The sequence below is a fragment of the Acinonyx jubatus genome, chromosome D3 (genome assembly GCF_027475565.1).
Source record: "Acinonyx jubatus isolate Ajub_Pintada_27869175 chromosome D3, VMU_Ajub_asm_v1.0, whole genome shotgun sequence".
NCBI classification, from domain to species: Eukaryota; Metazoa; Chordata; class Mammalia; order Carnivora; family Felidae; genus Acinonyx; species Acinonyx jubatus.
In genome coordinates, this window is record NC_069392.1 from 74,765,501 (window position 1) to 74,774,677 (window position 9,177).

At 43.7% G+C, this 9,177-nt stretch overlaps 1 long non-coding RNA gene across 2 annotated transcripts; it reads left to right on the forward strand.

The window, feature by feature from the left end:
* Positions 1–4,013: 4,013 nt before the first annotated feature.
* On the forward strand, positions 4,014–8,754 carry LOC113602358 (uncharacterized). 2 transcript variants are annotated; one of them, XR_008291844.1, is made up of 3 exons: positions 4,014–4,257; positions 4,519–4,668; positions 8,453–8,754. It is a non-coding gene; the product is annotated as an uncharacterized LOC113602358 (long non-coding RNA). The 2 variants fall into 2 exon arrangements; XR_008291843.1 differs by lacking the exon at positions 8,453–8,754 and adding an exon at positions 6,882–7,124.
* The last annotated feature ends 423 nt before the right edge of the window (positions 8,755–9,177 follow it).

Below are 9,177 nucleotides of genomic sequence, written 5' to 3' on the forward strand. Positions count from 1 at the left end.
GTAGGGCAAGTCGGTGCCTTTGCCTTTTTTTTTTTTTTTTTTTTTTTTAAGTAGGCTCCACGCCCTGCATGGGTCTTGAACTCAACCCTGAGATCAAGAGTCGCATGCTCGATAACTGAGCCAGCCCGGCGTCCTACTGTTCGCCCATTTTCGATAGGAGGCAAGCAAACTCTGAGAACATATGTATCTAAGTTAGGGATTTATAAAGTGCCTTTTCTCCTAAGAGATTTTTTTAATTGTTAGAAGTGAAAATGTTCTCTTTTCCGCCTGTCCCTTGAGGGCAGGAAGCTAAGGATTTGAGTCAGACACATGAATGACATTGACAATTGGGACTACAACAGGTGGAAACGGGTTGTCTTAGGGAGGCATCGGTCTCCCTAAGGGACCTTTATCTTAGTGGAAGATACTCATATTAATACTCAGATGATCTCTCATGGATTTTTCCAAATCTTCGACTCTACGAATGCTACACGTACAGTTTCTGTTGCTCTCTGTGTTCCTCTCCATAACACATTTGGTATGTGGGAGGTCTACACATATCTGTTTGTATGTGCGTGGGTCTGGACTTGGGCGAATGCTCTTTTAATGCAGCCTTTTCAGCCATCTCCAATAGCATCTCAACATACTTTCCCCAGGATTATGCCTTTATATCACTGGATGTCAAACCTCTTCTGTTTTAGAGCAGATTAACAAAATCTTGTACAAACGGTGTAAGGCAGATATTAGATTTAAATATGAGTCAGTAAGCGTTTTGAATTTATTTTTGAGAGAGAGAGAGACAGAGCACGAATGGGGTAGGGGCAGAGAGACGGAGACACCGAATCCAAAGCAGGCTCCAGGCTCTGAGCTGTCAGCACAGAGCCCGACGCGGGGCTCAAACCCACGAACCGTGAGATCATGACCTGAGCCGAAGTCGGTCGCTCAACCCACTGAACCACCCAGGCGCCCCTGAGTCAGTAATTTTTATGCGTAACAAAGGCGATCCTTTGTTTCAGGGTGGTTTGATGAATGCAAAACACTGTAGCTTTTTATCTGGAAATGATGTCAAACTTTGACAAGTTGCAAAAATAAAAATGTCAGAGTCTCCTGGTGTATCCTTTGCTCGGATTCACCTATTTTAAACATTCTACCCTCTGCGCTCTATCATTTGATCTCCTCCCTCTCTCTCTCTCTCTCTGTCTCCCTCCCCACTCTCTCTCCACATGCACACAATTATTTTCTGAAGGATTTGAGGACAAGTTCCATGTCATGACACTTTACCCCTGAATACTTGAGTGCGTGTTTCTAAGGATGGAGATATTCCATTATGTAATTATGGTACAGTTATCAGCTTGATAAATAAATTTACATTGATTCAGTACTCTACTATCCCTGCTCCGGTTTTTCCAGTTAACCTAATAATGTCCCTTATGACATTCCCCTCCCCGTCGCCTTTACTGCAGGAGCCAGCCCAGGGTCAGTTATTTCATTTAGTTGTTCTGTCTCTCGGTCGCCTCCAGTCTGGAGCATTTCCTCTTTCTTTCTCTTTTATACCATTAACATTGGGAAAGAGTATAGTTACCGCACCCCCCGCCCCGATCTTTTAAGAAAAAATAGGACATGACACATTTGGGGTTTGTCTGATGTCTCTTTGGAATGAGATTGAGATTATGTACCCTTGGCTGGAACACCACGCAGATGATGCTGTGTCCTTCTCAGAGCATCCTACCTGGAGGTACAGGACGCCCCTCTGTCTCTCCTTAGCGGTGTTAATTTTGATCTCTCAGTCTAGGTGTTGTCTGATGTTTCCACTGTACTGTAACGTCTCCCTTCTTCCCTTGTAATTATGACACCTTCCCTGGGGAGACACTCTTAAGACTAAATGTATACTCTGCTCCTCAGCAAAATATCCCCCTAGATTTAGCACTCACTCAGGATTCCTGCCTTTTCCAGTCTTTACCTTGGTGCTTTGGAAATAATGTGTTTTGGAAGACATGGTCGACCCAGCACTCCCTCCACATTTACCAGTTTGTCTGTAGCCCTTGTGAGCCAAAGAGGGCTCCTTGCTCTTTCTTCTATTCCTCCCTTCCTTCCTCCCTCCCTTACTTCCTCCTTCCTTTCCTTTCTTTTCTTCCTTTCCTTTCTTCCTTTCTTTCTTCCTTCTTCCTTCCTTCTTTCCTCCCTCCCTCCCTCCCTTCCTTCCTCCCTCCCTCCCTCCCTTCCTTCCTCCCTCACTCCCTCCCTTCCTTCCTTCCTCCCTCCCTCCCTCCCTCCCTCTCTTCCTTCCTCCCTCCCTCCCTCTCTTCCCTCCCTCCCTTCCTTCCTTCCTTCCTTCCTTCCTTCCTTCCTTCCTTCCTCTCTCTCTCCCTCCCTCCCTTCCTTCCTTCCTTTCTTATCTACCTAGATTCATGAATTCCAATTTTTTTCAATGGTTTATAAATTATTACTGTGCTTAATCACTTTTGTGCTAAGATTGGGAGACTCTTCATGCTGGGTCCTTTGTCCTCATGATATGTCCACGACTGTTTGGAACACTTTCTTACTTTCTGTCATAAAGGAATGTTTCAGGCCAGGGCCTCAGGAGGCCAGGTGCTTTAAGACCACCATCTTTGAACTTGTCTAAGTCTCCGCTGGCTCCTAGGACCTCCCTGGGCCAGCACTGGAGGCTTGGGGAGAGCACCCTGTCAGCTTTCTTCCCTTTGATGCGCATTCCCAACCTCGGTCTGCTCTCCCCTTGTTTCCTTCAAGGGGTCACTCAAGATTGGGCCACCAGCATGGTGCTGACATGCTCATTTGGGGTGACTTTCACTCACTCGGACACAAAGAGTTCAGAGGTCTGGGCCATTACTGCCCACTGCAGGCTCTTGGGCTTGAGCCTGGGCATCAGCTCCCTCCCACCATGTTCTGATCAACACCTGAGCCTTGCCTATCCCCGCTGAGGCTTTTTGAGACCCTTCCTCTTTGACCAGAGTTAACCAAGCTGCAAGGTCTAAGGCAACAGCCCGCACAAGACTGGCCTCACTTCTGACACCCATTACGAGTTTGAGGAGGATCCCCAAATCACCCTCAGTTTTGATAATTTGATAAAAGGACTCCGAATTCACTGAAAACTGTTATATTCATGGTTACAGTTTATCACAAGGAAAGGATACAAACTGAAGCCAGTGAAGGGGAGAAGCATGTTAAGAAAGAGCCCAGGGGGGATCGAAACACGGAACTCCAGTCATTTTCTCCCTGTGGAGAGACCCTGTCCAGGCCATATGTAGGACGGTACATCTGGAGTTTGCCAACCAGGGAAGCTGACCGGAACCTTTAGTGTCTGAAGTTTGTGTTCATGTTTAATCGCATACTGCCCACACACTGACCTTTAGCCTCTAGCCCTTCCCCGAGGTTGGACTAAAACTTTAGTCTCTAGTACCTCAAGGTCAGAACTGATACGCTGCAGCCCAAAGATCCCGTTGTTAGATTGTCAAAGGCTCCCAACAGGTAGGACATTCCAGGGCCAGAAGATCATCTCCCAGAAGCTGAAGGTGAAGGCCAGAACTCTCTTTGGGCCAGGTTAACTCTTCACTACACATCGCAACGCCAGTGAGCCTTTCCACCCTACGTCCTTCCTTGCCCTCGAGGGAGTCTTACGCTGCGCTTGAGCGCTGGAGTGCAGATAGGCATTCCTCGCATAAATGGTACCAGTCTTCTCACTCCACCCATGAGTCCTTCGTGGGACCCCCCTACCCCCACTCCTGCTGGTGGTAGTGTGTGGAAGGCAGGGGTGCGGTCAACGTCGAAGGAGAGCAAATTCCAGGAATGCCTTGGTTAAGGCCTGAGGAGATCAAGAGATGACACAACAGGAGGACGTGTTACTCTACATTGTTCCACATTCTATAAGATTCAGAATGGGAAGTGTAACATGACCAGAAAATTTAAAAAAATTTGATTACATTTCCCTGCACACTTTAGGCATTCTGAGCATCATCAACAAAGCATAGAACTACCTTTGATTGAGTCACCGGAGGCCAGCATTCACAGACTGCTCAACGGATGATGGCAGCATCTTGAGCGAATGGTATCAGAAGGATACAGAGGCAAGAAAATCTATATTGTTTCAATAAGAACAGGTTCTGAGGACCCATGGCTCTTGCAGTTATCACTGTTGTTACCTTTTGTCTTGTGAGCTGCACGAATTTAGCCAAGGATAGTACTTTTGGCAAATAGGAGGAGATCCAAATAGCCTAGATCCCACGAAGGATCTTCATGCGTACTTCGAACAATCACACAAAGGTAACAACCTCTTTCCTCTCAGTTAGTCTAAACCTTCATTGATAAATCACCATACCTTATGTGGTCTCATGAATTCTGTAATGCATTTTGTTTTATTCTATTCTATTCTATTCTTTTCTTTATTTTGTTTTATTATTAAGTAGGCTCCATGCTCAACATGGGGCTTGAACTCACAACGCTGAGATCAAGATCCACATGCTCTACTGACTGAGCCAGCCAGGCGCCCCTGTAATACATTTTTTAACCAAAAATTTTATCTAGACAGCCCGCAGAAATTACTGGCCTGATGTTCCACGTACCTGGGGACAGCCCTGTTCCTGGCCACCTTGCACCTGCCCTGCTCCAGCCCCGGAATCAGTCTTTTGTCCATGGAGCCTGGGGGTCAGAGACCAAGATCTCCGCATTCGTTTGGTGAGCTCAATAAACAAAGAACTTTGAACTCTGGAGTTATAGTTAACAGTTTCTGGCCTTTTATCAGACTCACCATCTGTAGTGAATAATTGTCATTGTCGTCCAGCATCCAGGCCTCTCTTCCACATGCTAGTCCCCTTCTTCCCTGGGGTGTCTCTGTTGTGGACAGCTGGTGGGAGGTGGTGACATGATCACTTTATCACCAACGACAAGAGCCATTAGCTCCTCCTTATTCCCAGAGAACCACATGATTTGGCCCCACTCTCTCAGATGCCTTCTCCTGGGAGTTTAAATCTTGAGCAAGTATCCCAGATGCATAGGCAATAGGAGGCAATTTCAGGGGCATTGTGTGCAGTGAAACTTCTTCTGGGTTCTGCTTGTCCGACCCTCCTGAATCCCCTTGTTTGTTTGTTCGTTTTGCCATTCCCCGAGATAAGTTTTGTCATCCACCTGTTGATTTTCTGAGCCTCCAGCATGTTTGTAATAAATATTCTTTTCTTCTTCTCGCCTGAGATGGTCAGTGTTGGTTTTGTTTCTTAAAACAATGACTCCTGACTGAATCAGCATACTATTTATTCCTGGGTTTTGGTTTTTTTTATATTTGTCATTTGGTACCAAAAGGATTTCGGTTCCGTTAAGTTTTGCAAATGGTAATAGTTTAACAGCTTGTCTTGCAATCTCAGGATCCACATAAGTAAAGTCTTCCAGAAGCTTGAGGGTAGAGTTATAGGAAATTTCCATTTCAACATTGAAGCATGGAGTGTATCTAAGAATAGCTCATAATCCTTAGTTGGTGATTGTTTCATTTTGAAAGTGTTAATGAAGAGCTTTCTCAACCACTTAAAATTTTTGCGGTTCAAAAAAGATATTTTCCAAATATATCTTATAGCATGAAATGTTCAACGGTATAAATACGAAGAAACTCAAAAATCTCAGGGCTCATTCCTGACACTTAAAAGTTTAAAAACCACTAAATCTATCTTGTTTTTACATATTAGAGACAAACTTTATTTCACTTTCATCCTCGGTGCGTTATTTACATTTATAAGCATATAATAAAGAGATTGAGGTCAGCACAAAATAGTTCAGCCCTTCGGCACAGTGAAAACATTGGCAGTCTCCATTGTGTTTAAATTTGTGTCTATCACATTGGAGTATATGCAAATGTGTGCTTATACACTTCCAAAAAATAGTAAAAAAAAAAAAAATCCATTGTGAAAAACGGAATTTGGATTATAGGCTTCTGTGTAGAATCCTGAAAAACCTGTTGGAAACAACAGGGTTGCTGGGAATACTCTTCCTCTCCTGTTTTATTTTTAAAAATCATACGTTTCTAGGCTTGGATAAGGTCCTACCTCCTTCCTGGCCTCTTCCTTATGCCCAGCTCAAAGGAAATATCTCCCTTCCCTATGCTTAAAGCAATTATTTCCCTCCAATGGAAGAGAAGAGGCAAGACCTGGTCTTCCCTGACTGCTCACCACTTGGACGTGGGATGTATTTATTTAATTCTATTCTCATATGTATACTTCATAGAGACAATGCCTTGTTTTCACAAATGTATTTTAAGCCCCTTAAAGTCATGAGCCAGTTCCTGCACAGATATTTGTCACTTGATCGGCATTAAGTTCCACTTTTGCCCTCCAGGCTCATTTTTATCTACCTAGTGGAGTGTTTCCCAGTCATGTCCCCGGCCACCTTTCCATGTGGCCTTATCTTCATGCTGCGTGTACTCTTTTCACTAGACATTTTTCTGTGAATTACTCACTCGTAAAATCTAAATTAACTTATTTTAAAAGGAAGGTAAGGAAGATCTCCGGAGTGTCTGGCTGGCTCAGTCGGGACATGCAACTCTTGATCTTAGGGTCGTGAGTTCAAGCCCCACGTTGAGTATAGACATTACTTAAACATAAAATATAAATACATAAATGAATAAATAAATAAGTAAATAAATAAAAGCTTTCCATAAATAGGAAACCAATTTTGTTTGCCACAAATTGAAGGTACTATAAAAACAAATACTTGTTTAAAGTTTATTTATTTATTTTGAGAAAGAGCGCACAAGTGGGGGAGGTGCAGAGAGAGAGGGTTATCACGAACGGTTATCATGATCATGACCTGAGCCAAAATCAAGAGTCCGACGTTTAACTGACTGAGCCACCCAGGCACCACAATATGTTTTTTCTAAAGCAACACTGTTATTTCTTAAACTCCAGCCAGCTACTGCCCTCTTTGGACTTTGAGCCCAAGGGGAAAAGGAGATCAGCAAGCGTTAGAACCTTTTCTCCTTAACTAATCAGAGGGACTTGGAAAGAGCAATGGAAAGGGAAGACCTTTCTTTGTCACCATGGGAGTCAACGTTGTAGGAGTTATCCACATCAACTGAGACCACCCTGTGTATCATGGGAGGCAGACACCCCCTAAGCTGAGAAACGCTAACATAAGGGGAGCAGTTAAAGAGTAGTACGAAATGTCTTGTATTCTGTGTTCTTGCTTTGTGTGTTTCCATGACATATACTACAATTTCTTCTCCACCCTTGCTTGCATTGAGGGACCACACCATGCACTTCTCATCATTGACCAAGCCTTAGGTTTGTTGTCTACAAAACATGAGAATTCTACCAAATGCTCTTTCTGGAGCTCTTTCTACTCTTTACCAGAATCTATGATCGCTAGCTCTTAAGCATTCAATGGAACCTGGAACACATACCCCTGTTTGCCATCACCACCCAGCAATCGATCGCTATTTATCAAATGTTCCGCACTGGCTCAATCAATGAAGGAGCATGATGGATGTTGCCCTTCCCCCTGACAAAGGACCAGAGTTAAGTACAGGACAGATCCTTTCTCCCTTGAAAGGCAAATGCTCAGGGAATACAGAGAGGTTTGAACTTGGCTCTAACCCCCCAGAGTTTCCATTGTTCCAATTAGTCCTGACTCTCTCACATTTTATTTCCATAAAGGGAAGGGAATCATAGACAAGCTAAATATATTTTAGCGTGCAATCCCAGTTTAAGTCAGCTAAAGGGCAACTGAACTATAAAATCATGCTGAAATCACCCAGAAATCATTTTTTAAAAGCAGAGTGTGGGGGCCTAGTAGAGTTGATGGCAGTCAGAACGGGCAGATTGTGAAGGTGGACTTCCCCTGGCCGTGTGAACTTCTGGAAGCCCTAGCTTTCCATCCATTACATTAGGGATCTGGGCTTCACTAGATCGCCTTCATTCTCTCTCCTAGCAATGACCTTTAATATTTCCAAAAATCCCTACTTCTAAGAAAAAAAAAAAATCAGGAACCCAACTTGTAGTTGGTCCTAAAACCAACAAATACCCCAAAAGGCAAATAGGAGTTAAGATTTAGAAATTGTCTTTTACATAATAGTTGAAGGAAAAAAAAAAATCTCAGATGAAAAAAATAAACGAGAATGCCTTGTAGAATGGGAGAAAATGTACTTCTCTGACCTGGTTCATGTTAATACATAAAGTTATCATTTCATAAAATGCAATTTCTGGATGAGCACGTTACATTTTACTCTGAGCAATACTAGTAACAAAAATATTTGCCTGCAAATATGTGTTGGAAAACTGTTGGCAACACTCAACAGTGAAACCTACAAGCCTGCTTGGGGATATGTCGTATTTTCAACGCTAAACACTTAGGCCAGCTCAGCTGCCCAGCATTTAGCCGATAACAGAGATACAGAGGAGCTTATATTTACACTAGCAAGGGCTATATACAGAACTTAGGAGGAGAGGGAAAAAAACCTCTTTTCCCTCTACCCTTCTAGGTTCTCAGCTGGGGCTCTGGAACGAAAGAGCACCATAAGAGAAAAGCCTATGCATTTATTTCATGTAAGTTTCACATGCTACTGGAGCCTTCCTAAGGAAATGAAACCCTAAAGAAACGGTTAATCCTGAATGTTCATACTAGGTTAGATGAAGAGTGGAAAGTGGTAGGAGAATGTGACAGGATAAATAGGCATGAACTAAATGCGGTAAATTGAAGAAACTTAGCAAAGGCTATTCATCTGGATCCCTCTTGGAGTCCCTTGGTCTTAGAGAGAAGGATGTTCCTTTTCTCTGGGTACATACAGGGAGAGTGCCTCTCACGTGAGGGTCTATGACCTACATCAGGGGGAGGTTGGATGTCGCTTCCTGCCCCTGCCATTTGTCCTATTCCTTAAGCTTAATATATTTGACATGTCAAGGCGCCATGTTTTGGGGTAGCGTGTGGTCTGAAGTCCATCACTACAAAGTGAGCATGCTCACCACCCTAGACACACTGGAACGTTCCACCGAAAAGCGAGCCTCTAGAGTGCTTATGCCAAACAAACCCTGAGTGAGGGGGTGAATTTTTAGCCACCTCTACCATTACGGGAAATGAGAGTCCAGGTTTTTATTACCGACTCTCATGACACAACTTCTGTTGGAGGAGGTATTTAGAAAAAGCAGAGACTATAATTTTATGTAATAAGATTTGTTCCTACGCAGGAGCCACTTCAAGCCCATCTGC